The sequence below is a fragment of the Pristiophorus japonicus genome, chromosome 12, assembly GCF_044704955.1.
Source record: "Pristiophorus japonicus isolate sPriJap1 chromosome 12, sPriJap1.hap1, whole genome shotgun sequence".
NCBI lineage: Eukaryota > Metazoa > Chordata > Chondrichthyes > Pristiophoridae > Pristiophorus > Pristiophorus japonicus.
This window is the reverse complement of record NC_091988.1, coordinates 154,127,674-154,153,088: the sequence shown is the minus strand read 5'-3', so window position 1 is coordinate 154,153,088 and position 25,415 is coordinate 154,127,674. Positions and strand designations below refer to the sequence as shown.

At 46.5% G+C, this 25,415-nt stretch overlaps 1 long non-coding RNA gene across 1 annotated transcript in view; it reads left to right on the top strand.

Moving 5' to 3' along the window:
* Window positions 1–8,706: 8,706 nt before the first annotated feature.
* LOC139277508 (uncharacterized) overlaps window positions 8,707–25,415 on the top strand; it is a 79,870-nt gene continuing 63,161 nt past the window's right edge. Inside the window, exon 1 of the long non-coding RNA XR_011596099.1 lies at window positions 8,707–9,194. This is a non-coding gene — a long non-coding RNA (uncharacterized lncRNA). The remainder of the gene's footprint in view (window positions 9,195–25,415) is intronic.

Here is a 25,415-nt window from a genome sequence, read left to right as displayed (position 1 = left end):
GATAAAGTAAATGTTTGTCCCCTAGAGAATGAGACTGGAAAATTAATAATGGAGAACAGGGAAATGGCAAAGTCATTGAACAAATATTTTGTATCAGTCTTCACGGTAGAAGACACTAAAAACATCCAAATAGTGGATAATCAAGGGAGGGAGGGAGGAACTGAATACAGTCACTATCACTAAAGAAGTAGTACTCAGTAAAATAATTGGACTAAAGGTGGACAAGTCCCCGGGACCTGAAGACTCATATCTTAGGGTCTTAGGAGAAGTGAATGCAGAGATAGTGGATGCATTGGTTGTAATCTACCAAAATTTCCTGGATTCTGGGGCGGTCCCAACAGATTGGAAAACCGCAAATGTAATGTCCCTATTTAAAAAAGGAGGCAGACAAAAAACAAGAAACTATAGACCAGTTAGCCTCACATCTGTCGTTGGGAAAATGCAGGAGTACATTATTAGTGAGACATTTGGAAAAGCATAATACAGTCAAGCAGAGTCAGCATGGTTTTATGAAAGGAAAATCAAGTTTGACAAATTTGCTGGAGTTCTTTGAGGATGAAATGAGTACAGTGGATAAGGGGGAACCAGTGGATGTGATGTAGTTGAAGTTCCAGAAGGCATTCGATAAGGTGCCACATAAGAGGTCACTGCACAAGATAAGAGCTCACGAGGTTGCGGGTAATATATTAGCATGGATAGAGGATTGGCTGACTAACAGAAAACAGAGATTCGCGATAAATGGTTCATTTTTCGATTGGCAACAGTAACCAGTGGGATGCCACAAGGATCAGTGCTGGGGCCTCAACTATTTACAATCTATATTAGTGAGTTGGATGAAGGGACTGAGTGTAACGTAGCCAAGTTTGCCGATGATACAAAGATGGGTGGGAAAGCAAATTGTGAGGAGGACACAAAAAATCTGCAAAGGGATATGGGGCTAGAACCTTCACTTTTTTTACATGCTTAACGCCCACTTAACACCCAATTTAGCGCTGAAATGACGTATAACACCCATATATCACCCATTTTGGCACAAAATGGAAAGTGACGGGCTTTTCTCGGAAACTTATCGGCGAGCGTTATTTTCCCAATGGGCTTAACGGCGAGAAAAAAATATTACCTCCTGCCCACTTTTTTGGGCGGAATCAGCAGAATAGGCGATTTCAGCACCCATATTATCACCCAGTGTTACTTTCCTCACGGACTCAATGCCGAGATTCAATATTAACGCCCGGTGACTGTTTTTTGTCGTAAAGAGCATATTTACCCAGACTAGCGGCCATGGAGATCACCCATCTTCAATTTCACCACCTCGTACATATATCGCCCAGAATATCGCCCGCTCAAAAAACCACCCACAAAAGGGTGAACTAACCGGGATGGATGCCAGTGGTGTGGCTGGCATTTGTTAAATCCTACTCTTACGTGAGGAGCTGATATCAGAAAGATTTGCCTGAAAGAGAGTTGATGTGAGTGACAATGCTGACACACTGCTGTGTGTATGCAGCTCAGACATCAATGGTGCCCATCACCTCAGTGTCAGTTAAAGTTTACGTTGATTGATGTTAAGTTGTATTTAACCCTTTCATGGTAAGGAATCACCAGTGTCTAACGGTCCAGCTATCTGAGACAATGCGCAACAAGGTTATGTTCAATAACAAAAGTTTAATAGCAACATTGGTCTGAAATCATAACAGCCAATAACACCCAACCCTCGCCAAACCCCACTTTTTCCACCATTGACATAAATCACATGTTCAACGTGTCCACCAACACAGAATACAAAGGCAAAGCAGGAGCATGGTCCCCAGCCCCCATACACTACAACAAATTGTATACACCCAGATGGAGATATAACCCCGCCATCACCTGCGCACATGCACCTCACTTTCCTTCCCCACTATCCTTCTTTTCCCCACCTCTACCCCTTCCCCTCCTCGCTCCACAGCGCCTGGCCGAGGAGCTCCTCAGATGGTGCCCCATTGGGGGGGGATGAAGGCAGATGCGATGGTTGCACGGGTACGGGAATGGGGGGTGCCGAGGGGGCAACATTCTCTGATGCAGAAGTAGAATCTTGGTCCTTGCTCTCATTTGTCGTTCGCAGTGGTGGGGCGGAACCTACGGGTGGAATGCCACGCTCGGGGACCACTGGGAGGCCAGTGACAGCAGTGTTCCTGGCTATCGCAGCCAGGGCCTCCGCCATGCGTGGTCATGGAGGCCAGTTGTCGGAATATGCCCCCAATGCTTCAATGAGCTGGTCAGACCTGCTGCATCCATGAGACCTCCGCAGGGTCGGCACCGTCCGGGGACAAATGGGGTGTCCTCTGTAGAGATGCTTGGGACCGGCAACTCCAGAGTGGTGGTGGGAATGACCAGAGGACCACTAGATGGCCTTCTGCAGTGTGGCGATGCAGGTTCCTCGAAGTCCACGCTCTCATCCGTCGAGAACAGACCCAGTGGATTGAGGAGCTAGAATTGGAGCTCCTCAGCACCAGAAGTAGTAAGATTGTCCGCTGACTCCTGCCCCACGCCCCTACCTTCTAGCCTCTGTGGCCTTGCCTGGGGCCGCACTGCTGGCTGAGCTGCAAGACATAACTGAAGTGGGTGCTAGGGTGACAAGGTGATTCCATCGCTACACACAGCATATACACGACAAAAGCACCACCGCTCTCAAAATCATCGCAGACATCACATTTCATGACCATCAACACATTTGCAATCCAATGATTTTCATGAGGCCAGCATTATTTATATGACACTTTTAGAAATCATCTATCATATATGATTGTTCAGCTATGAGTTGGTGTGGCATCTATTGATGTTAGATCACGCAATGGTGTAAACTTTACTCACGTGGCATCACTTCAGGATCTGCAGATGCGTCCGTGGCTATCCAGGGGTGCTTCCCCACGAGTGCGAGAACTCGTTCCTCCATGTCAGTGATGTCGTTGAGGACTGGTGACCCCCCACCCGTTCGCCTCTGCTCGGAACTCTTCGTCGATAGCTTCTTCAGTAAAAGGTACCAGGACAACATGGCTAAGATCATTGCATGATATCATTGCTAGGTACTGTCACAGACACTGATGCAACACAAAAAACCGACAGATGTAATCATGATTATTATGATTATTATCATTCTTTTTCTAAAGACGTACACCGTGACCGCAAGCTTTGAGTAAAACATTCCCGGTAAAAGTGCAAGACCTCACATCTACTGATAGTCACTTATGGCTGTTACAAATCAAATTATATAAATACATAAGTACATGTAGATCAATGTAATACTTACTCTTGCAGATCCCACGAGGTCGTTCCATCGTTTGCGGCATTGGTTGCCTTCACGCACCTCGTTGGTCGCCGACGAAACCACCTCTGCTACCTCGGTCCATATCCTTTGGTAGGCTTTTGGGGTAGGCTTCCAACACCCTCCCTGTGTCAAATCACCCCAGCGTAACTCGACCTCCTGCAGGAGGGAGGCATTTGTCTCATCCAAGAACCTCCTCGTTCTTTTTCACCCTCCAATGTGTTCCTCTCCCAGCTCTCTGCTCTCTCCAGCATCAGTCTCCACAGCGTGCTGTGATGCCTCCTCCTCTCCCTCCATTATAGTGCAAATTCATCAAATATGTGGCTGGTAACAGCTAATTTTTGTTTGCATACTTGCTGTGAAGCTCTAAAGTCTCCCTCCTTCCTCCCAAAGCAGCCACAACTGCTTTGGGATGAAGGAGGGAGACTTTAGAGTTTCACAGCAAGTAGGCAACCAAAAATACCCAGACACACCTTCCATCGCTCTGATCTCCCTCTCTTTCTGTCTCCTCTTCTGCGCATGTCATGGTGACGCTTGACGTCCAGAATCACGGGAATCGAGCGTTGCCATAGAAACATAGAAAATAGGTGCAGGAGTAGGCCATTTGGCCCTTCGAGCCTGCACCGCCATTCAATGAGTTCATGGATGAACATGCAACTTCAGTATCCCATTCCTGCTTTCTCACCATACCCCTTGATTCCCCAAGTAGTAAGGACTTCATCTAACTCTTTTTTGAATATATTTAGTGAATTGGCATCAACAACTTTCTGTGGTAGAGAATTCCACAGGTTCACCAGTCTCTGGGTGAAGAAATTCCTCCTCATCTCGGTCCTAAATGGCTTACCCCTTATTCTTAGACTGTGTCCCCTGGTTCTGGACTTCCCCAACATTGGGAACATTCTTCCTGCATCTAACCTGTCTAACCCCGTCAGAATTTTAAATGTTTCTATGAGGTCCCCTCTCATTCTTCTGAACTCCAGTGAATACAAGCCCAGTTGATCCAGTCTTTCTTGATAGGTCAGTCCCGCCATCCCGGGAATCAGTCTGGTGAACCTTCGCTGCACTCCCTCAATAGCAAGAATGTCCTTCCTCAGGTTAGGAGACCAAAACTGTACACAATACTCCAGGTGTGGCCTCACCAAGGCCCTGTACAACTGTAGCAACACCTCCCTGCCCCTGTACTCAAATCCCCTCGCTATGAAGGCCAACATGCCATTTGCTTTCTTAACCGCCTGCTGTACCTGCATGCCAACCTTCAATGACTGATGTACCATGACACCCAGGTCTCATTGCACCTTCCCTTTTCCTAATCTGTCACCATTCAGATAATAGTCTGTCTCTCTGTTTTTACCACCAAAGTGGGTAACCTCACATTTATCCACATTATACTTCATCTGCCATGCATTTGCCCACTCACCTAACCTATCCAAGTCGCTCTGCAGCCTCATAGCATCCTCCTCGCAGCTCACACTGCCACCCAACTTAGTGTCATCCGCAAATTTGGAGATACTACATTTAATCCCCTCGTCTAAATCATTAATATACAGTGTAAACAGCTGGGGCCCCAGCACAGAACCTTGCGGTACCCCACTAGTCACTGCCTGCCATTCTGAAAAGTCCCCATTTATTCCTACTCTTTGCTTCCTGTCTGACAACCAGTTCTCAATCCATGTCAGCACACTACCCCCAATCCCATGTGCTTTAACTTTGCACATTAATCTCTTGTGTGGGACCTTGTCGAAAGCCTTCTGAAAGTCCAAATATACCACATCAACTAGTTCTCCCTTGTCCACTCTACTGGAAACATCCTCAAAAAATTCCAGAAGATTTGTCAAGCATGATTTCCCTTTCACAAATCCATGCTGATTTGGACCTATCATATCACCTCTTTCCAAATGCACTGCTATGACATCCTTAATAATTGATTCCATCATTTTACCCACTACCGATGTCAGGCTGACCGGTCTATAATTCCCTGTTTTCTCTCTCCCTCCTTTTTTAAAAAGTGGGGTTACATTGGCTACCCTCCACTCCATAGGAACTGATCCAGAGTCAATGGAATGTTGGAAAATGACTGTCAATGCATCCACTATTTCCAAGGCCACCTCCTTAAGTACTCTGGGATGCAGTCCATCAGGCCCTGGGGATTTATCGGCCTTCAATCCCATCAATTTCCCAACACAATTCCCCGACTAATAAGGATTTTCCTCAGTTCCTCCTCCTTACTAGACCCTCCGACCCATTTTATATCCGGAAGGTTGTTTGTGTCCTCCTCAGTGAATACCGAACCAAAGTACTTGTTCAATTGGTCCGCCATTTCTTTGTTCCCCGTTATGACTTCCCCTGATTCTGACTGCAGGGGACCTACGTTTGTCTTTACTAACCTTTTTCTCTTTACATATCTATAGAAACTTTTGCAATCCGTCTTAATGTTCCCTGCAAGCTTCTTCTCGTATTCCATTTTCCCTGCCCTAATCAAACCGTTTGTCCTCCTCTGCTGAGTTCTAAATTTCTCCCAGTCCCCGGGTTCGCTGCTATTTCTGGCCAATTTGTATGCCACTTCCTTGGCTTTAATACTATCCCTGATTTCCCTTGATAGCCACGGTTGAGCCACCTTCCCTTTTTTTATTTTTACGCCAGACAGGAATGTACAATTGTTGTAGTTCATCCATGCGGTCTCTAAATGTCTGCCATTGCCCATCCACAGTCAACCCCTTCAGTATCATTCGCCAATCGATCCTAGCCAATTCACGCCTCATACCTTCAAAGTTACCCTTCTTTAAGTTCTGGACCATGGTCTCTGAATTAACTGTTTCATTCTCCATCCTAATGCAGAATTCCACCATATTATGGTCACTCTTCCCCAAGGGGTCTCGCACAACGAGATTGTTAATTAATCCTCTCTCATTGCACAACACCCAGTCTAAGATGGCCTCCCCCCTAGTTGGTTCCTCGACATATTGGTCTAAAAATCCATCCCTTATGCACTCCAGGAAATCCTCCTCCACTGTATTGCTTCCAGTTTGGTTAACCCAATCTATGTGCATATTAAAGTCACCCATTATAACTGCTGCACCTTTATTGCACGCACCCCTAATTTCATGTTTGATGCCCTCCCCAACATCACTACTACTGTTTGGAGGTCTGTACACAACTCCCACTAACGTTTTTTGCCCTTTGGTATTCTGCAGCTCTACCCATATAGATTCCACATCATCCAAGCTAATGTCCTTCCGAACTATTGCCTTAATTTCCTCCTTAACCAGCAATGCTACCCCACCTCCTTTTCCTTTTATTCTATCTTTCCTGAATGTTGAATACCCCTGGATGTTGAGTTCCCAGCCCTGATCATCCTGGAGCCACGTCTCCGTAATCCCAATCACATCATATTTGTTAACATCTATTTGCACAGTTAATTCATCCCCCTTATTGCGGATACTCCTTGCATTAAGACACAAAGCCTTCAGGCTTGTTTTTTTAACACCCTTTGTCCTTTTAGAATTTTGCTGTACACTGGCCCTTTTTGTTCTTTGCCTTGGGTTTCTCTGCCCTCCACTTTTCCTCATCTCCTTTCTGTCTTTTGCTTTTGCCTCCTTTTTGTTTCCCTCTGCTAAGGATGGCCACACTTTAAGGCAGAAGGTCAGAAAAATTTAACTCTACCGCCCATTTGATATCGCTCGCGGTAACGCCCATTTTCAAAACTATAAACGAGGTGTTTTGAGAATGGGTGAGAAGCCGATGATCTGAAAACCCTTTTTTACCGCCCACACCGGAAATAACGTCCATTTTTGGGCGATAACCACAAAAGTGAGGGTTCTAGCCCAGAGACAGGCTAAGTGAGTGGACAAACATTTGGCAGATGGAGTATAATATGGGCAAATGTGAGGTTCTCCACTTTGACAGAAAAAATAGAAAAGCAAATTATAATTTAAATTGAGAAAAATTGTAAAATGCTGCATACAGAGGGACCTGGGGATCATTGTACATGAAACACAAAAATGAATATGCAGGTACAACAAGTAATCAGGAAGGCAAATGGAATGTTGACCTTTATTGCAAGGGGGATAGAGTATAAAAGCAGTGAAATCCTGCTACAACTTTACAGGGTATTGCTGAGGCCACACCTGGAGTATTACATACAGTTTTGGTCTCTATATTTAAGGAAGGATATACTTGCATTGGAGGCTGTTCAGAGAAGGTTCACTTGGTGTATTCCGGAGATGAGGGGTTTGACTCATGAAGATAGGTTGAGTAACTTGGGCCTATACACATTGGAGTTCAGAAGAATGAGAGTTGATCTTATCGATATATAGACAAGGCGGATGCAGAGAGGATATTTCCATTCATGCGGGAATCTCAGAATAAGGGGTTGCCCATTTAAAACTGAGATGAGGAGGAATTTCTTCTCTCAGTGGGTTGTAAATCTGTGGAATTCTCTATCCCAGAGAACTGTGGAGGCTGGGTCATTGAATACATTTAAGGCAGAGATAGACAGATTTTTGAGCGATTCTGGAATAAAGGGTTATGGGGAGCAGGCAGGTAAGTGGAGCTGAGTCCATGATCAGATCAACCATGATCTTATTAAATGGCGGGGCAGGCTCAAGAGGCCAAGTAGCCTACTCCTGCTCCTATGTCTTATTTACCACAAAATTAGTGACTGCATCCAAAAGCCAAGGTAATTTAGCTACACTTTCCATGTGTATGTGTGTGATACAAGATCCGCCTTTGACTCCCTTTATATTTGTGATACAGAGAAGTTTCAACTTGGCAATTTTTACACAACCTCAGGATTGATCAGAGTCTATGAGGATGACTTTGTTTAGGGGAAGTATGATGAAAAACAGCTGAATAAATTATTATGCTATATTCAATTCTGTAATCTTTAAACTTAAGCTTTTTGAATGGTTTTCATTTCAGAAGTTTGGTTCCTAAAATGATTTATAAAAAAATAGAAATTGAAAGGGCTCAATTTTCCACTTTGCTGATTTTTGGCGTCCAGCAGGATTAATGGTCAATATTTTTATGCTCGATTGCACCGAAAAAAAAAGTTAGAACTTTCGCCAAAGTAAAATGTCATTTTGGCGCTGCGGTACCTGAAGTTATATCTGGGAGTGAAGCTTCAAGTCAGCGCCAAAAGCTAAGGTTGCCAGGGTAACAACAGACACACTGAGGGCTGAAGCTCCCCCTGCGAGTTGTAGTTCCACGGCCAGGGCTTGCAGCGGCAGGGGAGCAGGGGATTGGGTTGGGGGGCATATTGACCAGGATTGCAGCAGGACCGAGAAGGGGGGGGAGGGGCATTCAGCCCGGGATTGCAACGGGGAAGGGGGGGTGTCATTCGGCCCGAGATTGCAGCGGGGAAGGGGGACATTCAGCCTGGGATTGCAGTGGGGGGGAGGCAGCGGAGGCCGGGCCCATTCGGTTTGGGATTGAAGCGGGACCGGGAGCGTGGAGGCCAACCCCAAAACAATTAATCTTTAATGTAAAGAGATGAAAAAGGAACGTACTTTAACATGATCATTATAAACTATCTTTATGCACAAGATTAAATTGCAATGAAACAGCTGTGTTACAGACCTGAGTACCGATTTTCTTAACTTAATGTAGGGTTTTTCTGATCGGTACTTAAGGCCACTCTGCGCCGTCCTTAAAAAAAATCGGTGTTGGGGAAAATCGCTTAAATGACCAAAAATGGCCAAAAAAGGTGCGGAAATCAGTTTTCACCCAGACCTGCACCAAAAAATCCATTGCTGATAGTCAACTTTGAGAAAAGTTGTAAAATCAAGATTGCTCCAAAAAAAACAGCGGACGCCAAAAAAACAGCGCCCACTGGTGGTGAAGATTGAGCCCAAAAATTGTAGAGCATTGCAGCTTTGACAGCTTGTGAAGAAAGGTGAGGTGCCACTGCCTTGGTAAAATAAGATATATTGTTGTGAAATGTCTGACTGTTGACCATCAAAGTGTTTATTTTTTTGTCTACTGAACACCAAATAGACTCAATAAAAGTAGAACATTTGCAAGGTTCTGCCTTTTGGGCTTCAGGGGAAAGAGAGCAAGGAAAGCAAAGTATCTTATTCAATGACTAGTTGATTTTCCTGTCTTGTTCTTGCTCTCCCGAGGAATTGCCAAAAGGCAGGTCTCCGAATGTTCTATGTGTTCAGACATTTTTTGATGTGTTATTGAAAACATCTAAATAATTTGAATTGCATTGTTACGTATTTGCATATTCTTTTGGCGCAGAAAGGTTTGTTTTATTTTTCAAAAGGAAGTCTCCATCACTTGAACAGATCCTTCACTTGGTGATAAATAGCCCTGAAGCGATGCACTGGGATAATGGTACACGAATGCCTAATGTCTTTATGTAAAATCCCTTCCTCTGTTATTTTAATGTAGATGTTAACATACGGGCCTGGAAATTCAGCAAGGGTTCCCTCCATCTCCTGCTGTTTACAGCTATCTACTTATCCATTTCTCTGGGATTTCTGCTGATATTCTGCCAATGTTACGGTGGGAGGTGGAGAAAAGCCCCAAGGAATTTCCAGGCCTCCTGCTCTAATGTTCTACAATGTCTTTTCATGACCAATGTATACCTATTTGTCAGTATTTGCACAATTTCTAATTGCATTGAAATGAAATTCTGACTTAATGGGGGTAATTTTGACTTTGTGCGATAGTGCAAAATGAGCAGGAGCGAATCAGCAGCTTATTTTATATCTGCTGATTTGTATTTCCATTGAAGTCGGAGGATTTGGCACACCTTCATGTTCAAATATTTATGCTTGGCTCTTTAAATTTATATCTGCCTTTTCCCTGCTACAAAATAAACCTGAACACCTGTTTCATTACTGGCCTGATTACCGATGAGTGGAAATGAAGTGAGGCAGAAATAACAGAGAATGGGACAGACAACATCACCACTTCATTATGACCCTCATTGAACGCTTCCATCTAAAAATGGGCAGGTGCTGCTGTCATTTTACAGAAATTGGATGGTAGCGTCCAATGAAAGTGTGCTGGGTTGATATGGAGAATCCCTGTCCCACCTGCCACAATATTTGGGCGGTATTCATAAGAATGCGTTGGTGAAACGGCTTCATTTCATCTTGCATTTCCCCGGGAACAGCCGACCAGCTCCCATTGAGGACACCATTTTTTGCAAGTGATAGCACAGGATCCTGGCTGGTCCAGGTCCTGATCTGGTGAGCAGTGACGGGTGACCCCTCACTCTTAAAAGCATCCATGACCAGAAGCAAGTCTGCGGGCTGCGCCATTTCCACCCCGGTAGTGGGCAATGGTAGCCAACTAAGGGCATCAGCACAGTTCTCAGTACCTCATCTGTGGCGGATAACATAGTTAAAGGCGCACAATGTTAGTGCCTATCTTTGGAAGTGGGGCGAAGCATTGATGTTTGTACCTTTGCTCTCTGAAAACAGCGAAATGAGTGGTTTGTGGTCGGCTTCAAGCTCAAACCGAAGTCCAAATAGGTATTGGTGTATTTCTTAACCCCATAGACACATGCTGTAATATCCTTGCATTACATGTCCTACTATAAATTCACACGAGGCACATTCTGCAGACAAGGTCACTCTGTGACTTGAACCTTTATTCACAGGACCAAGAAGTGATGACCCTGCGTGGGACCTCCCTTAATATACCTGGATGACCAGGTGAGGAGTATCTCCCACAAGTTCACCCCCTATGGTCAAGGTGTGCATTTCTTAGGTGTATACAGTATGCAGTGTTGTTACATGAAGGTTACAGTTACATGAAGGTTATATACATGACATCACCTCCCCCCAACGTCTTATGGGGTCAAAGATTAAGTATTTCAGGCGGCCGACGCTCTCTCGTGGAGCGCCGCAGTTGGGGCTCTGGTTGTTGAGCCTTGGCTTGCGTCTCTGTCACCTGTGGTGATTCTGGCTCGTCCGGGCTGACCGCAGGGACTATGCATGCTGCTGAACGTTCTTGTTGTTTGTTCACTGGCAGTGGTGTGGGCAACATCTCATGATCTTCCTCAGGTTCCTCAGTGTCCATGCTGAACCTTTTTGTTACTTGGTCCAGATGCTTGTGGCATATCTGTCCATTGTTAAGTCTGACTACTATGACCCTATTCCCCTCTTTGCCAATTACAGTACCCTCAAGCCACTTGGGCCCCAAAGCATAATTAAGAACAAATACAGGGTCATCGATTTCTATACTTCTCCCCTTTGAGTTACGGTCATGGCACTCATTTTGGAACTGGCGCTTGCCCTCAACAATGTCTGACAGGACAGGATGAATGAGGGACAGCCGAGGTTTTAGTGTACGATTCATGAGTAGTTCCGCGGGCGGGACTCCCGTGAGCGAATGCTGTCGGGACCTATAGGCCAGCAGGAGGCGCGATAGGCGGCATTGAAGGGAGAGTCCTTGAATCCGGAGCATGCCCTGTTTTATGATTTGGACCGCACGTTCCGCCGGGCCATTGGAAGCTGGCTTGAACGGTGCCGTCCTGACATGTTTGATGCCATTACCCGACATGATCTCCCGGAATTCATAGCTAGTGAAACACGGGCCGTTGTCGCTACCCAGGATGTCCGGCAAGCCGTGGGTCGCAAAGACCGCATGCAGACTCTCCACAGTGGTGGATGTCGTGCATGAATTCAATATGATGCACTCGATCCATTTCGAGTAAGCATCAGCAACAATGAGGAACATTTTTCCCATGAATGGGCCCGCGTAGTCTACGTGAATAGGTGAGCACGGCCTGGTGGGCCAGGGCCACGGGCTGAGTGGGGCCTCCCTGGGGGCATTGCCCGTCTGGGCACACATCGTGCACCTGCGAACACAGTGTTCCAGGTCTGAGTCAATTCCCGTCCACCATACATGTGACCGGGCAATGGTCTTCATTAGCACGATGCTTGGGTGCTCGCTGTGGAGCTCCCTGATGAATGCTTCCCTTCCCTTCTGGGGCATGACTACCCGGCTGCCCCATAGTAGGCAGTCGGCTTGGATGGAGAGCTCATCCATCTGTCTGTGAAACGGTCGGACCTCGTCGGGGCATGCTCCGTGTGCGGGCGCCCAATCCCCAGTCAGGACACATTTCTTAATCCTGGATAGGAGGGGATCTCTGTTGGTCCAGATTTTGGTCTGGCGGGCTGTGATCGGGGAGCTTGCGCTGTCAAAGCCTTCAACGGCCATGACCATCTAAGTGCTTTGCTCCGCTGTCCGCTCAGTGGTGGTCAGTAGAAGCCTGCTGAGCGCGTCAGCGCAAATTTCGGTGTCTGGCCGGTGCTGTATGGTGTAGTCATACACAGCCAGCGTGAGAGCCCATCGCTGTATGCGAGCTGACGCACTGGCAATGACAGCTTTGCTGTCTGACAACAGGGATGTTAATGGCTTGTGGTCCGTTTCTAACTCAAACCTTCTGCCAAAAAATTACTGGTGCATCTTTTTCACCCCGTAGACACATGTGAGTGCTTCCTTTTCAACCATCCCATATCCCATTCTGCTTGGGAGAACGACCTGGAGGCATAAGCCACAGGTTGGAGTTGGCCCTCATCATTACTCTGCTGCAACATGCACCCAACCCCATAGGATGATGCATCACATGTCAAAACCAGTTTCTTACAGGGGTTGTACAGAGTCAACAGCTTATTAGAACAAAGCAGGTTCCGCGCCCGATTGAAAGCCCGTTCCTGACAGTCCCCCCAAAACCAATCGCAACCCTTACGCAGGAGCACATGTAGTGGCTCCAATAATGTGCTTAAGTTTGGCAGAAAGTTCCCAAAATAGTTCAAGAGTCCCAGAAATTAACGCAACTCCGATGTGTTGCCGGGCCTGGGTGCACGACGAATCGCCTCCGTTTTGGATTCTGTAAGGGGTGGTTTTCAGGGGGTCAGCTTTCCCTTCTGACCTTATATGAGCAGTTCCGAATCGCTCCCACACCCTTGGTTCTAGACACTGGAATTATGAAGGGACTGTGACAGACTTGGACAGACAATCGGTTTCAAGGTAGGAAGCAGGTATGGCTTTATTGTGTTCAAAAAGAAGTAAAAGGCACACCTTTAATAACACACACAGACCAATACACACTGAAGGGTACAACACATTGAATAAAATGTCAAATTACAGCCTATGCGGAAAAGAATACAGCTTAAACTCTAAATGGGGTAAAGAGGAGAATGCAGATACATTTACACAAGTTATCCCAGCCTCCCCCCTCCCAATTCCCCTAACTAACTAAGTTATAGCTCTGAGGGTTCAGGGGCTATGCTCACCATTCCCTTTAGACAGTTGCCGGTGAATCACGGTTTGGGGGTTCGCTGCACTTGGCCTTCTAGGCGAGCCGCACCCCGGACGGTGGAGAGGACTTCGGATTGCATAGTCTTCGGTTGGGGTGCGTCCGTTGATGCGGTAAGTTGCGTTATGGATGTTTGGGGTAAGTACCCACTTTCTTTGGTTAGGAATAGTTTTAGCTAGTCCATTTTGGTAATTTCTCACCCGTTGGGTCATTCAGAAGTAGATTGTAGAGTGGAAGTAAAGGTCGATTCTTTGGTTGCTGAAAACCTTCCGTTTCGTGGGCCTCGTGCTCGGTCGGTTCCTGATGAGTTCTGGTAGTTTCCTTCACTATTCCATTTCTTCACTGTAGAGCAAGCAGGCTGCTTGTGTCTGTCTGTGTTCCTTTCGAGTCTGCTTCGCTCCTGTCTTCTGCTAGACTGTGTGCTGCTCCTTGCTGGTCTTTCCTTGTAAAACTGGGGGATAGATATATCCCAAAAAAAGGCTCCATTATCTCCCATCAAATCTCTTGGGCTCTGTTTGAACTGTTCTGTCCATTGATTTTCAAGTGTCTCCTTTGTCAGCAGTAACTCGATTAGGGTGTGAGAATGTGCTATCACTGGTTTTGCATTGTTTTAGGATTGTCCAGTTTCTTGACCATGATTTCCATTGTGCTTGATTGGGTAATTTGATTATCTCTTAGAGGGTGAATAGTTCCCCCAGACAGTCTGGGGTCTTTAATACACGAATTTGGCCCCACCTCCTGTATTTGTTAACTTTTTATTTTGCAGCCAAAATGTTGTAGAATCTTAAAATTGATATGCTCCTTCCCATAGATGTTTAGGGGATCTCAAGCTTCTGTAATTTAGGTCCATTTTGAATTCCCTTTCCTATGAGTCCAAACACTGGGGGGGGGGGGTCTCCATGAATGCATCCCCTTTTATCCCCCGCAGGCTTCGTCTGCCCCTTTAAACTCATTTTAAAAGCCCAGAAAGGGATTCTTCTCCTCTGCAGGGGAAAGGTACCTGGAATCTTTGCGAGATATTGGTAAATCGTGCATCTTTTTCACCCCGTAGACACATGTGAGTGCTTCCTTTTCAACCATCCCATATCCCGTTCTGCTTGGGAGAGCGACCTGGAGGCATAAACCACAGGTTGGAGTTGGCCCTCATCATTACTCTGCTGCAACATGCACCCAACCCCATAGGATGATGCATCACATGTCAAAACCAGTTTCTTACAGGGGTTGTACAGAGAACAAAGAAGGTTCCGCGCCCGATTGAAAGCCCGTTCCTGACAGTCCCCCCAAAACCAATCGCAACCCTTACGCAGGAGCACATGTAGTGGCTCCAATAATGTGCTTAAGTTTGGCAGAAAGTTCCCGAAATAGTTCAAGGGTCCCAGAAATTAACGCAACTCCTATGTGTTGCCGGGCCTGGGTGCACGACGAATCACCTCCGTTTTGGATTCGGTAGGCCGGATCCCTTCTGCGGCAACCCTCCTGCCCAAAAACTCGACCTCTGGGGCCAAAAACACACACTTGGACTTCTTTAGTCGCAGGCCTACCCGGTCCAGTCAGCGTAGCACCTCCTCCAGGTTGTGGAAGTGTTCCTCGGTGTCTCGACCCGTGATAAGGATGTCGTCCTGAAATACGATTGTTCCAGGGATGGATTTGAGCAGGCTCTCCAATTTCCTTTGAAAGATAGCGGCCGCTGATCGAATGCCAAATGGACGTCTGTTGTAGACAAACAGCTCCTTGTGCGTGGTGATGGTGGTCAGTAGCTTGGATTCTTCGGCCAGTTCCTGGGTCATGTAGGCCAAAGTGAGGTCCAACTTGGTGAACAGCTTGCCGCCTGCCAGCGTGGCAAAAAGATCCTCCACTCTCGGAAGCGGGTATTGGTCTTGTAGTGACACTTGGTTGATAGTGGCCTTGTAGTTGCCACAGATCCTGACCGAGCCATCCGTTTTTAGGACAGGGACGATGGGTCTTGCCCAGTCGCTGAATTCAACGGGCGAAATTATGCCCTCTCTTAGCAATCTGTCCAACTCACTCTCAATTTTCTCCCGCATCACATACGGCACAGCTCTGGCTTTGTGGTGATGCGTATCACTACTTTGGTACCTTTGAAAGTCCTGACACCAGGTTGAAATAGTGACTCAAATTTCTGTAGGAGCTATGAGCATGAACTTCGCTCCACAGATGAAATGGCGTGCACATCCCCCATTTCCAGTTCATCTCGGCTAGCCAGCTCCTCCCCAAAAGCACCATTTCCCGGGACAATCCACAGTGGCAACCAGTTCTCTGATCCATTATGTGTGGCCACCAACATTGCACTGCCTAGCACTGGAATAATCTCTTTGGTGTACGTCCGTAATTGCATGTCAATGTGTTCTAGTTTGGGTCTGCTAGCTCTGAGTGGCCATAGTTTCTCGAATTGTTGGACACTCATAAGTGACTGGCTGGCCCCTGTGTCCAGCTCCATGCGTACTGGGATGCCGTTTAATAGGACTTTCATCATCATAGGTGGCGTTTTGGTATAAGAGCTGTGGATGTTTGCCACATGAACCCGCTGAACTTCAGCGTCCATTGCTTTGTCCCAAGCATCAACCTGCCTTGCAGACCCCTCTTCTGGTTCATCTGCCTCATAAATTAGCCTCGCTATGGGCTTCCTGCACATTCTGGCTAAATGTCCACTGAAGTTACAAATTCTACAGATAAATTGTTGAAACCTACAGGTTTTTGCAGCATGTCTGATCCCGCACCTCCAGCATGAGCTGAGATCGTTGTGAACAAAAGGGCTGTTACCAGGCATTCCTCTCTGATTATCTCTTTGATTACTCTTGAGCACTCTGTTAATGGGTGTCAATGGCCCCATCCCGGGACGCATTGTCTACCGTGATGGCGTAATTCTCCGTTCAACCTGCCATTGTCTATGTCGAGGACCCACTCTAGAGTATGTTGCTGCCTGGGTGGTGTCGAATTGCCCTTGCCTACCTGCAGGGTTCTGAGTCGTGTTTACAATGTTAACTTCCTGATCCATCGCCACGTTGGAGTCAGAGTTGCGCGCGTATATTATCTTGGTTTCCTCCTCCCCTGCCGCGAAGGTCTGAGCCATCAATGCCGCCGCTTTCAAGGTCAAGTCCCTGGTCTCAATTAGCTTTCTGAAAATCTTGGCTTGACCAATGCCCTCAATAAAGAAATCCCTTAACATCTCTCCCCTGCAGGCGTCTGTGAACTTACAGAGGCTGGCCAAGCGGCGAAGGTCCGCAACGAAGTCCGGTATGCTCTGTCCTTCCCAACGTTGGTGTGTATAGCATCGGTGTCGGGCCATGTGTATACTGCTCGCCAGTTTGAGGTGCTCACCGATCAGTTTGCTGAGCTCTTCAAAGGTTTTGTCCGTCGGCTTCTCGGGTGCGAGCAGATCTTTCATCAGCGTGTACGTCTTAGGTCCACAGCTGGTCAGTAGATGCACCCTTCACTTGTCAGCTGCTGCCGCTCCCAGCCAGTCCTTCGTGACAAAGCTCTGCTGGAGCCTCTCAACGAAATCATCCCAGTCCTCACCAACACAGTACCGTTCCTCTGTGTTACCGGTGGCCATTCTTGTGAGTCGTTGATTCCCGTTTCTCATCGCCAAATGTAATGTCCTTACACACTACTATAAATTCACACGAGGCACATTCTGCAGACAAGGTCACTCTGTGACCTGAACCTTTATTCACAGGACCAAGAAGTGATGACCCTGCGTGGGATCTCCTTTTATATACCTGGATGACCAGGTGAGGAGTGTCTCCCACACGTTCACGTCTGTGGTCAAGGTGTGTATTTCTTAGGTGTATACAGTATGCAGTGTTGTTATGAAGGTTACAGTTACATGAAGGTTACATACATGACACATGCTAACACCTCTTTCTCGACCATACTGTCGGCTCTTTCAGCCTTAGACAGACTTCTAGACACATATGCAACTGGTTGAAGTTTGCCCGATACATTGGTTTGCTACAATACACAGCCGACCCCGTATGAAGATGCATCACAAGCTAGCACTAATTGTTTACATAGGCCATACAGTACAAGTAACTTATTAGAACAAAGTAGGTTTCTGGCCTTCTCAAAGGCTGTCTGTTGAAATTTACCCCAAAACTAGTCATCACCCTTACATAGCAACATGGGCAACTGTTCCAGCACAGTGCTTAACCCGGGTAGAAAGTTACCAAAATAGTTGAGGAGTCCCAGGAGCGAATGCAGCTTCGTCACATTCTGTGGTCTGGGTGCATTCTTGATGGCCTCTGTCTTTGAGTCCGTGGGTCTGATGCCGTCTGCAGCAATCTTTCTCCCCAAAAATTCGACCTCTGGTGCCAGGAAAGCACATTTGGAGTATTTCAGCCTGAGTCCCATTCTGTCTAGTCGACTTAGAACCTCTTCCAGGTTGTGCAGGTGTTCGGTGGTGTCACAACCGGTGATCAGGATGTCGTCTTGAAACACAACGGTGCGCGAAACCGATTTCAGCAAACTCTCCATGTTCCTCTGGAAGATGGCAGCAGCCGAGCGAATCCCAAAAGGACACCTGTGGTATATAAACAGTCCTTTGTGCGTGTTGATACATGTCAATCTTTTCGAAGATTCAGCCAGCCCCTGTGTCAGGTTAGGTCCAACTTGGTAACAACTTCCCCCCCACTAATGATGTGAACAGGTCTTCTGCCTTGGGTAGCGGGTACTGGTCTTGTAATGAGACTCGGTTAATCGTTACCTTTTAGTCTCCGCAGATTCTGACTGTGCCATCGCTTTTCAACACCGGAACAATCAGACTGGCCCACTCTTTGAACTCGACTGATTCCCTCTCATTGAAGGGGGCTCGACATCCGGGGGTGTTCGGCATTTGGGAAGGATTCTGATGGGACGGGGCGGGTTGGGTGCGGGGGGAGTGTTCCCGGTGTTGGGTGGGTCCGGAGCCGGGGGGTGGCACGCTCTTGGGATGGGGGGTGGGCTGTTTGGGGCTGGGATTGGGAGAGACTTCTTCACTCAGGGAGTTGTTGGCCTGTGGCGTTCCCTGCCGCGGAGAGTTGTTGATGCCAGTTCATTGGATGTGTTCGGGAGGGAGTTGGATGTGGTCCTTGCGGCTGCGGGGGTCGGGGGTCTGTGGTGGGGGCATGGGGGGGAGGTGCTGGGGTGGGTGATCAGCCATGATCTTGTTGAATGGCGGTGCAGGCTCGAAGGGCCGAATGGCCTACTCCTGCACCTATTTTCTATGTTTCTATGTTTCTTAAGTCTGTCCAGTTCGATCTTGACTTTCTCCCTCATCATATATGGAATCGCTCGAGCCTTGTGATGAACGGGCCTTGCATCAAGGACTAGATGGATCTGCTCCTTGGCGCCTGTGAAGTTGCCGATGCCTGGTTCAAATAGCGACGGAAACTTGCTCAGCACTTGGGCGCACGAGGCATCATCCACTGAAGAGAGTGCTTTGATGTCGTCTCAGTTCCATCGAATCTTTCCCAGCCAGCTTTTGCCAAATAGCATTGGGCCATTGCCTGGTACAATCCACAGTGATAAATCATGCACAGCTCCATCATACGATACCTTAACTGCCGCACTGCCAATGACTGGTATGAGCTCTTGATGTAGCTTTGTCTGAATTGGGCTCAGTTTGGGCCTTTGTGCCTTGTTGCCCCACAGTTTCTCAAAAGCCTTTTATCTTATAATTGACTGACTCGCCCCTGTGTCCAACTCCATTGATACCAGAATACCGTTCAATTTGACTTTCAGCATGATAGGAGGGCTCTTGGTGGTGAAGGTGTGTACCCCATACACTTCTTCCTCGGGTTGAGTTGTCTTTCTTGTTTGTTCTGCGTGATCCGCGCCGGATCGATCATCCTCTGCCGACTCTGCCATGTGGTGAGTCGCAGCACCCTTGCACATTCGCTGGAGGTGCCCCATTGTTTTGCAGCCTTTACGCACATAGTGCTTGAATCGACATTGATAGGCTCGATGCTTACCTCCGTAGCCCAACATGGTGCTAATGGATCTGCATTCACACCCGATGGCGGACTCTGACTCATCCTAGTTCTTGCAGCTGCAGACGTGTAGGTCCTGCCATATGCTATTCTGCCTGCTAGTGACGTTATTTTATGCACAGTAATTGCCGGTGAGCTTCGATGCTGGGAAGATATCTGTCTGGTATTATCGCTCGTGGATATGAATGTCTGGGCTATCGTGATGGCCTTGCTCAGGTCTAGGGATTCAGCGGACAGCAGCTCACGAAGGATGACCTTGTGGCCGATGCCAAGCACAAAAAAGTCCCGCAGCAATTCCCCCAAAAATCCGGCAAATTCACAAGTTCCTGCAAGGCGTCTCAGGTCGGCGACATAACTCGACACTTCCTGGCCCTCGGAGCGGTGGTGCGTGTCGAAGCGATACCTGGCCATTAAGATGCTCTCCTTCGGATTGAGGTGGTTCCAAACCAGTGTACACAATTCTGTATATGTCTTCTCCACTGGTTTCTCTGGTGCTTGCAGATTCTTGATGAGGCCGTATATTGTGGACCCACACATGGTGAGGAGAATCGCTCTGCGCTTGATCGCTTTATCGTCTCCATCCAGCGTGCTGACCACGAAGTACTGGTCGAGACGCTCAACGAAGGCTTCCCAATCATCACCCTCTACAAATCTCTCTAAAATACTAATGGCAGTTATGACCGCGTGAAAGTTCGTAATCTGTTACTCATCGCCAATTGTTAAGTATGGAAGAACTCCACAAGACTGAGTACTGTGAGCTAAAACTGATGTGACCTTAGTCTCTTTAATACAACTCCAGAGTGCCGAAGCAGTATGGCAGACAACCTTTTATACTCCCTTGCACGAGGTGTGCAGGTGACCCTTGGGCCTCCAACAGTTGCACCCTCTGGTGGCAAGTGTTACACAGTTACAATGTTTACATACATAACACTTTCATCCTCATCTCATGCCTCGCCTACATTCACAACTCTTCATCCATGGCAGGCATATCTTCCACATATATTGCAGGACGCTTACTCACACCCATTCTTTTCTTCGGAAAGATGAGGAGTATGATAAAGTGCCCTCCTACCTGTTTTCCTTAGCAACATTCTAGCACTCACTCATTTTTCTGCCTCCTTTGATCACTCTCTGGACAGGAGGTTAGACCCCTGACCCCTTCCCATTATAGATGTTGGCCAGTTAAGCAACCGATTAAACTGGCCATCACTCCCTTAGGTGGAGGCTCCTCAGAACTATCCCCAGCTGCTCTCAAAATGAAATCAAATTTAGATCCCTCCATGGCAAAATGGTCGAAAATCTCAAAATGTTTCACAGACTCCAACTTTATTACTTAGAGATATTGAAAGGTTTTCCCATCTCTTTAAATTCACCTCTATCTTCTGCAAATAATTACTGTTAAGTTTATCTCGGCTAAGTACATTTGAAGACTTCTTCGAATGGGAGGAAGCCAAATTAAAGATAATGGAATTGATTCCTTAGTGTGATATTAGTAATGAGAGCATTTGTATAGAATTTTGGCAAATTAATAGGATAATGCTTTTGTTAAAATAGGAGACAAACTAATTTTGTACAAATGTATTAATATATGTGTTACTAATGCTGCACAGCATGATTTCAACCCTAATGTCTTTGTTAAACTAGATTATGAATAGAGCACCAGCATTTCATGATTATGCTAAGAACATAAAAGCTCCTGCAGCTGCATCTTAATACTCTTTATCAACCTAAGATGGCTATTCAGAGTACCGAGAGCAAAGCTTCAGACCACCTCTCATGTCTGTGCAATATTGTTACCTGGCACTCCATCCCTTGTATCTGAGGGTGAATCAGACTGTTCGCAACCGCGGCGTGCTGTTTGACCCTGAGTTGAGCTTCCGACCACATATCCTCCCCATCACCAAGCCTAGCTCCACCTCAGTAACATCGCCAGGCTCTGCCTCTGCCACAGCTCATTTTCTGCTGGACTCCTCATCCATGCCTTTGTTAATTCTAGACTCAACTATTCCAATGTTCTCCTGGCCGATTTCTCACCTCCCCACCATAAATTTGAACTTATCCAAAAAAACGCTGCCCATATCCGAACTTGGACCAAGTCCCGTTCAACATTCACCCTAGTGCTCGCTGACTTACATTGGCTCCTGTTCCGGCAATGCCTCAATTTTAAAATTCTAACCCTTATTTTCAAATCCCTCCTTAGCCTCATCCCACACTAACTCTGTAACCTCATCCTGCCCTACAACCCTCCAAGATTTCTGCACCCCTCCAATTCTGGCCTTTTGAACATCCCTGATTTTTTTCACTCCACCATTAGCAACATTGCCTTTATCAACCCAAGTCCTGAGCTCTAGAATTCCATCTCTAAATCTCTCTTTCCTCCTGTAAGATGCCCTTTAAAGTCTATCTCTTTGGTCACATGTCCTTATATCACCGTATATGGCTCGATTTCAAATTTTGCTTGATAATTGCTCCAGTGAAGCGCCTTTGAACATTTTACTACATTAAAGGTGCTATATAAATGCAAGTTGTTGCTGTTGTTGTTATGTGGAGAAGGTCAAATGCTGAACCCTGATGTTGAAGCAAGCTCTCAATGTGAAGCTTATGATTTGCTGGTTGGTACCACACGACCAAGTCTTTCCATGTTCCCAGCAAACACCCTCGCCAAATTTATAAGATTACTGTCCTTGTTACAGATGATGGAGCTGACCAATTCGGAGGGAGATAGTCACCCCTGAAATGTCTCTCTAATACGTATTCTTTTTGAAGCGAACATTAAATACAAAGTATGGTATTTGATGCAAATAGTGATATGGCATAATACGGCAACCCAACAAGCAGCAATAATTTCTTCCGATGCAAGGTATGGTGCAAGCATGTATGTGTGTGTATGCGTGCTTGTGCATGCGTGTGTGCGTGCACATGTCTGTATGCGTGTGAGTGTGAATACATGTGCACACCTATGAATTTGAATAATTATATCTGCCTAACTTAGTATAATCTTGCAAAATGGGCTCCTCAGCACTATATGAAGAATATGTCATAAAATCGTACACGAAGCTCCAACAACACTCAAGAAGCTCGACACCATCCAGGGCAAAGCAATCCACTACCTTAAACATTCACACCCTCCACCACTGGCGCAACAAGGCTGCAGTGTGCACCATCTACAAGATGCACTGCAGCAACTCGCCAAGGTTTCTTTGCAGCAGGCGCACAGGAACACCTTCACCATCAAGTTCCCCGCCAAGCCACACACCACCCTGACGTGGAAATATATCGCTATTCCTGCATCGTCGCTGGGTTAAAATCCTGGAACTCCCTCACTAACAGTACTTTGGGAGTATGTTCACCACACGGACTGCAGTGGTTCAAGGAAGTGGCTCACCACTACCTTTTCGAGAGCAATTAGGGATGGGCAATAAAAGCTGGCCTTGTCAGCGATGCCCACATTCCAGGAACAAATTTTTAAGAACCTTTTGCAGGATGCATACAATGTCTGCTGCAATCATGTTCTATGGTACGAGACGAAGGCAGTAACCTCATTTTGCATTTGCGGTGGGGCGCCTTACCAGCTGGCAGTGCAATATTGGAAATTCAGAATTGCACTGAGCACAATTTTCTGAACAATTAAAATAACGGTTAGAATAGCATACATAGCACGTGCCCAAACTTCCACCATAAATTCCCAATGTGTGAGGCTCCCCACTATTAATGCACTGTTGCAAACCTTCCCTTGAATTCTAATTACATGTGCAGCTTTCTTTATTAATTGTTAAGATTGCCACAACCTGCATTTAATTGTATATTTAAGAACTACACAAAATATGTATTGTAAACGAGTGCTGAATTATAATGGTTGTGTCTTACTGGGTTCTCCAACGTTAAAAGACACAAAAAAATTTATACTAGAATCTTATAAAGGACTGCAACTGAATGTTGGGTGAAGGGTTTTAGATTGGAACTCTTGAAAGCATATCCCAGATTAACACTGAGTAATTAAGAAAATGGATTTGAAATTAATCAAAGAATTTCAATTACCTTTTCACCACTTGCGCAAGTTTGTCACCATGACTATGATTTCAGCCGTAAAATAATGATATAGTGCGGAGGTAATTCTTATTTCAACTCAGCAATATATCTTGGAAATATACTGAGCGATAACAGTTATATTACTTCCAGGTGGGCACTATTTTCATTTTCTTTGTCAGTTCTTATTTGGTCTTCTGTTTAAAGTTCTAGCATAGTTGAATTTGACCATTTGCACAATGCCAACCAGCAAATAATGAAACATATTCTGTAATGTTTTTTACATTCTTCTTAAAGCTTTAAACACTTCTTACAGCTCTTTTTTACAATTCAGCATCTCCCAGAATACATGCTGTCATGATGTCAGATAGATCTTTACAGATAACTCCTACCAAGTTATTCTCAGAACACTGACATTGTGGGCCCAAGTTTCCACAAGAAAAAAAACGGGCGCCCCTCCGAGCTGGGCGCCCGTTTTTCGCGCCTAAAACGGCGCCTAAAAAAATCCTCGGTATTCTCCACCTACTTACAGGTCCTCTGGCCCTCGGCGCAGCCAGCACGAGCTGTGGGGGGGGCGGAGCCAGGTCCCGGCGCTGAAAACAGTGCCGGGACCTCTGCACATGCGCGCTACAGTCGGCACACAAGTGCAGTAGCTCCAGGTGCCGAACTGTGTAGGAGGGGCCCGAAGCACGCAGCCCCTAGCCCTGGCTGAATGGCCTCACTGGGGCTGCGTGAATAAGGCTCCTCCCACGGCCAGCTCCTGCTCCCCGCCCCCGACAAGACCCGACACCCGCTCCCCGCCGCCCCCCCCACCGACCAGACCCGACCCGCCCCCCCCCCCCCCCCCCACTGGACCCGACTCCCGACTCCCGGACTGGATCCGATCCGACCTGACCTCTCCCTTCCCCACCACCCCCGCCCCTCTCTCTCCCCCCCCCCCCCACCCCGCTCTCTCTCTCTCTCTCCCTCCCTCCCCTCTCTCTCTCTCTCTCCCCTCCCGCTCAGCGGCACGAATGGCTGCAGAATTCTCCCTGGCTGAAGCACTTTCACACAGGTAGGAAGATGGTTTATTTAATCTTTTCTTGGCTTATAAATGTTTATTCAGGTTGGATTTATTTGTATAATATTTGTAGAAGTATAAATAAGGATTTATTGTCAAATTTAATGAGTTCCCTTCCCCCCCCCTCCCCCCCACCTCGTTCTGGACGCCTAATTTGTAACCTGCGCCTGATTTTTGAATGTGTAGAACAGGTTTTTTCAGTTTTACAAAAATCTTCACTGGCTCCATTCTACTTTAGTTTGGAGTACATTTTCACTGTGGAAACTTTCAAATCAGGCGTCAGTGGCCAGACACGTCCCCTTTTGAAGAAAAAATTCTGTTCTAAACTAGAACTGTTCTACCTGACTAGAACTGCAGAAAAAAAAATGTGGAGAATTGCGATTTCTAAAATAGTCCGTTCTCCATCAGTTGCTCCTAAAAATCAGGTGCGAATCATGTGGAAACTTGGGCCCTATATCTCAGTTACAATCCGAAGTAACCAATGTGATTTTGTTTTAAAAGGAATTTAAATATAGCTTTGAAAAACTTTTAGGTAAGTTTTATAAGATTATTTTTTTAACATTTCATAAGCTAACATATCAGCATACATGCTGCTCTTAATTTAATGTGTTGGCCGAATGTGTATCAAGATTTTCACTGGCCATTTTAATAGTTTTCCTGCTGCGTTTCCTTGTTTCATCAGGTACTATGACCACTGTGAAAAAGTGCCACTGTTTTGGCAAAGATGCAGTGAAAACTGATTTATCTTTTCAATCTCTGTGG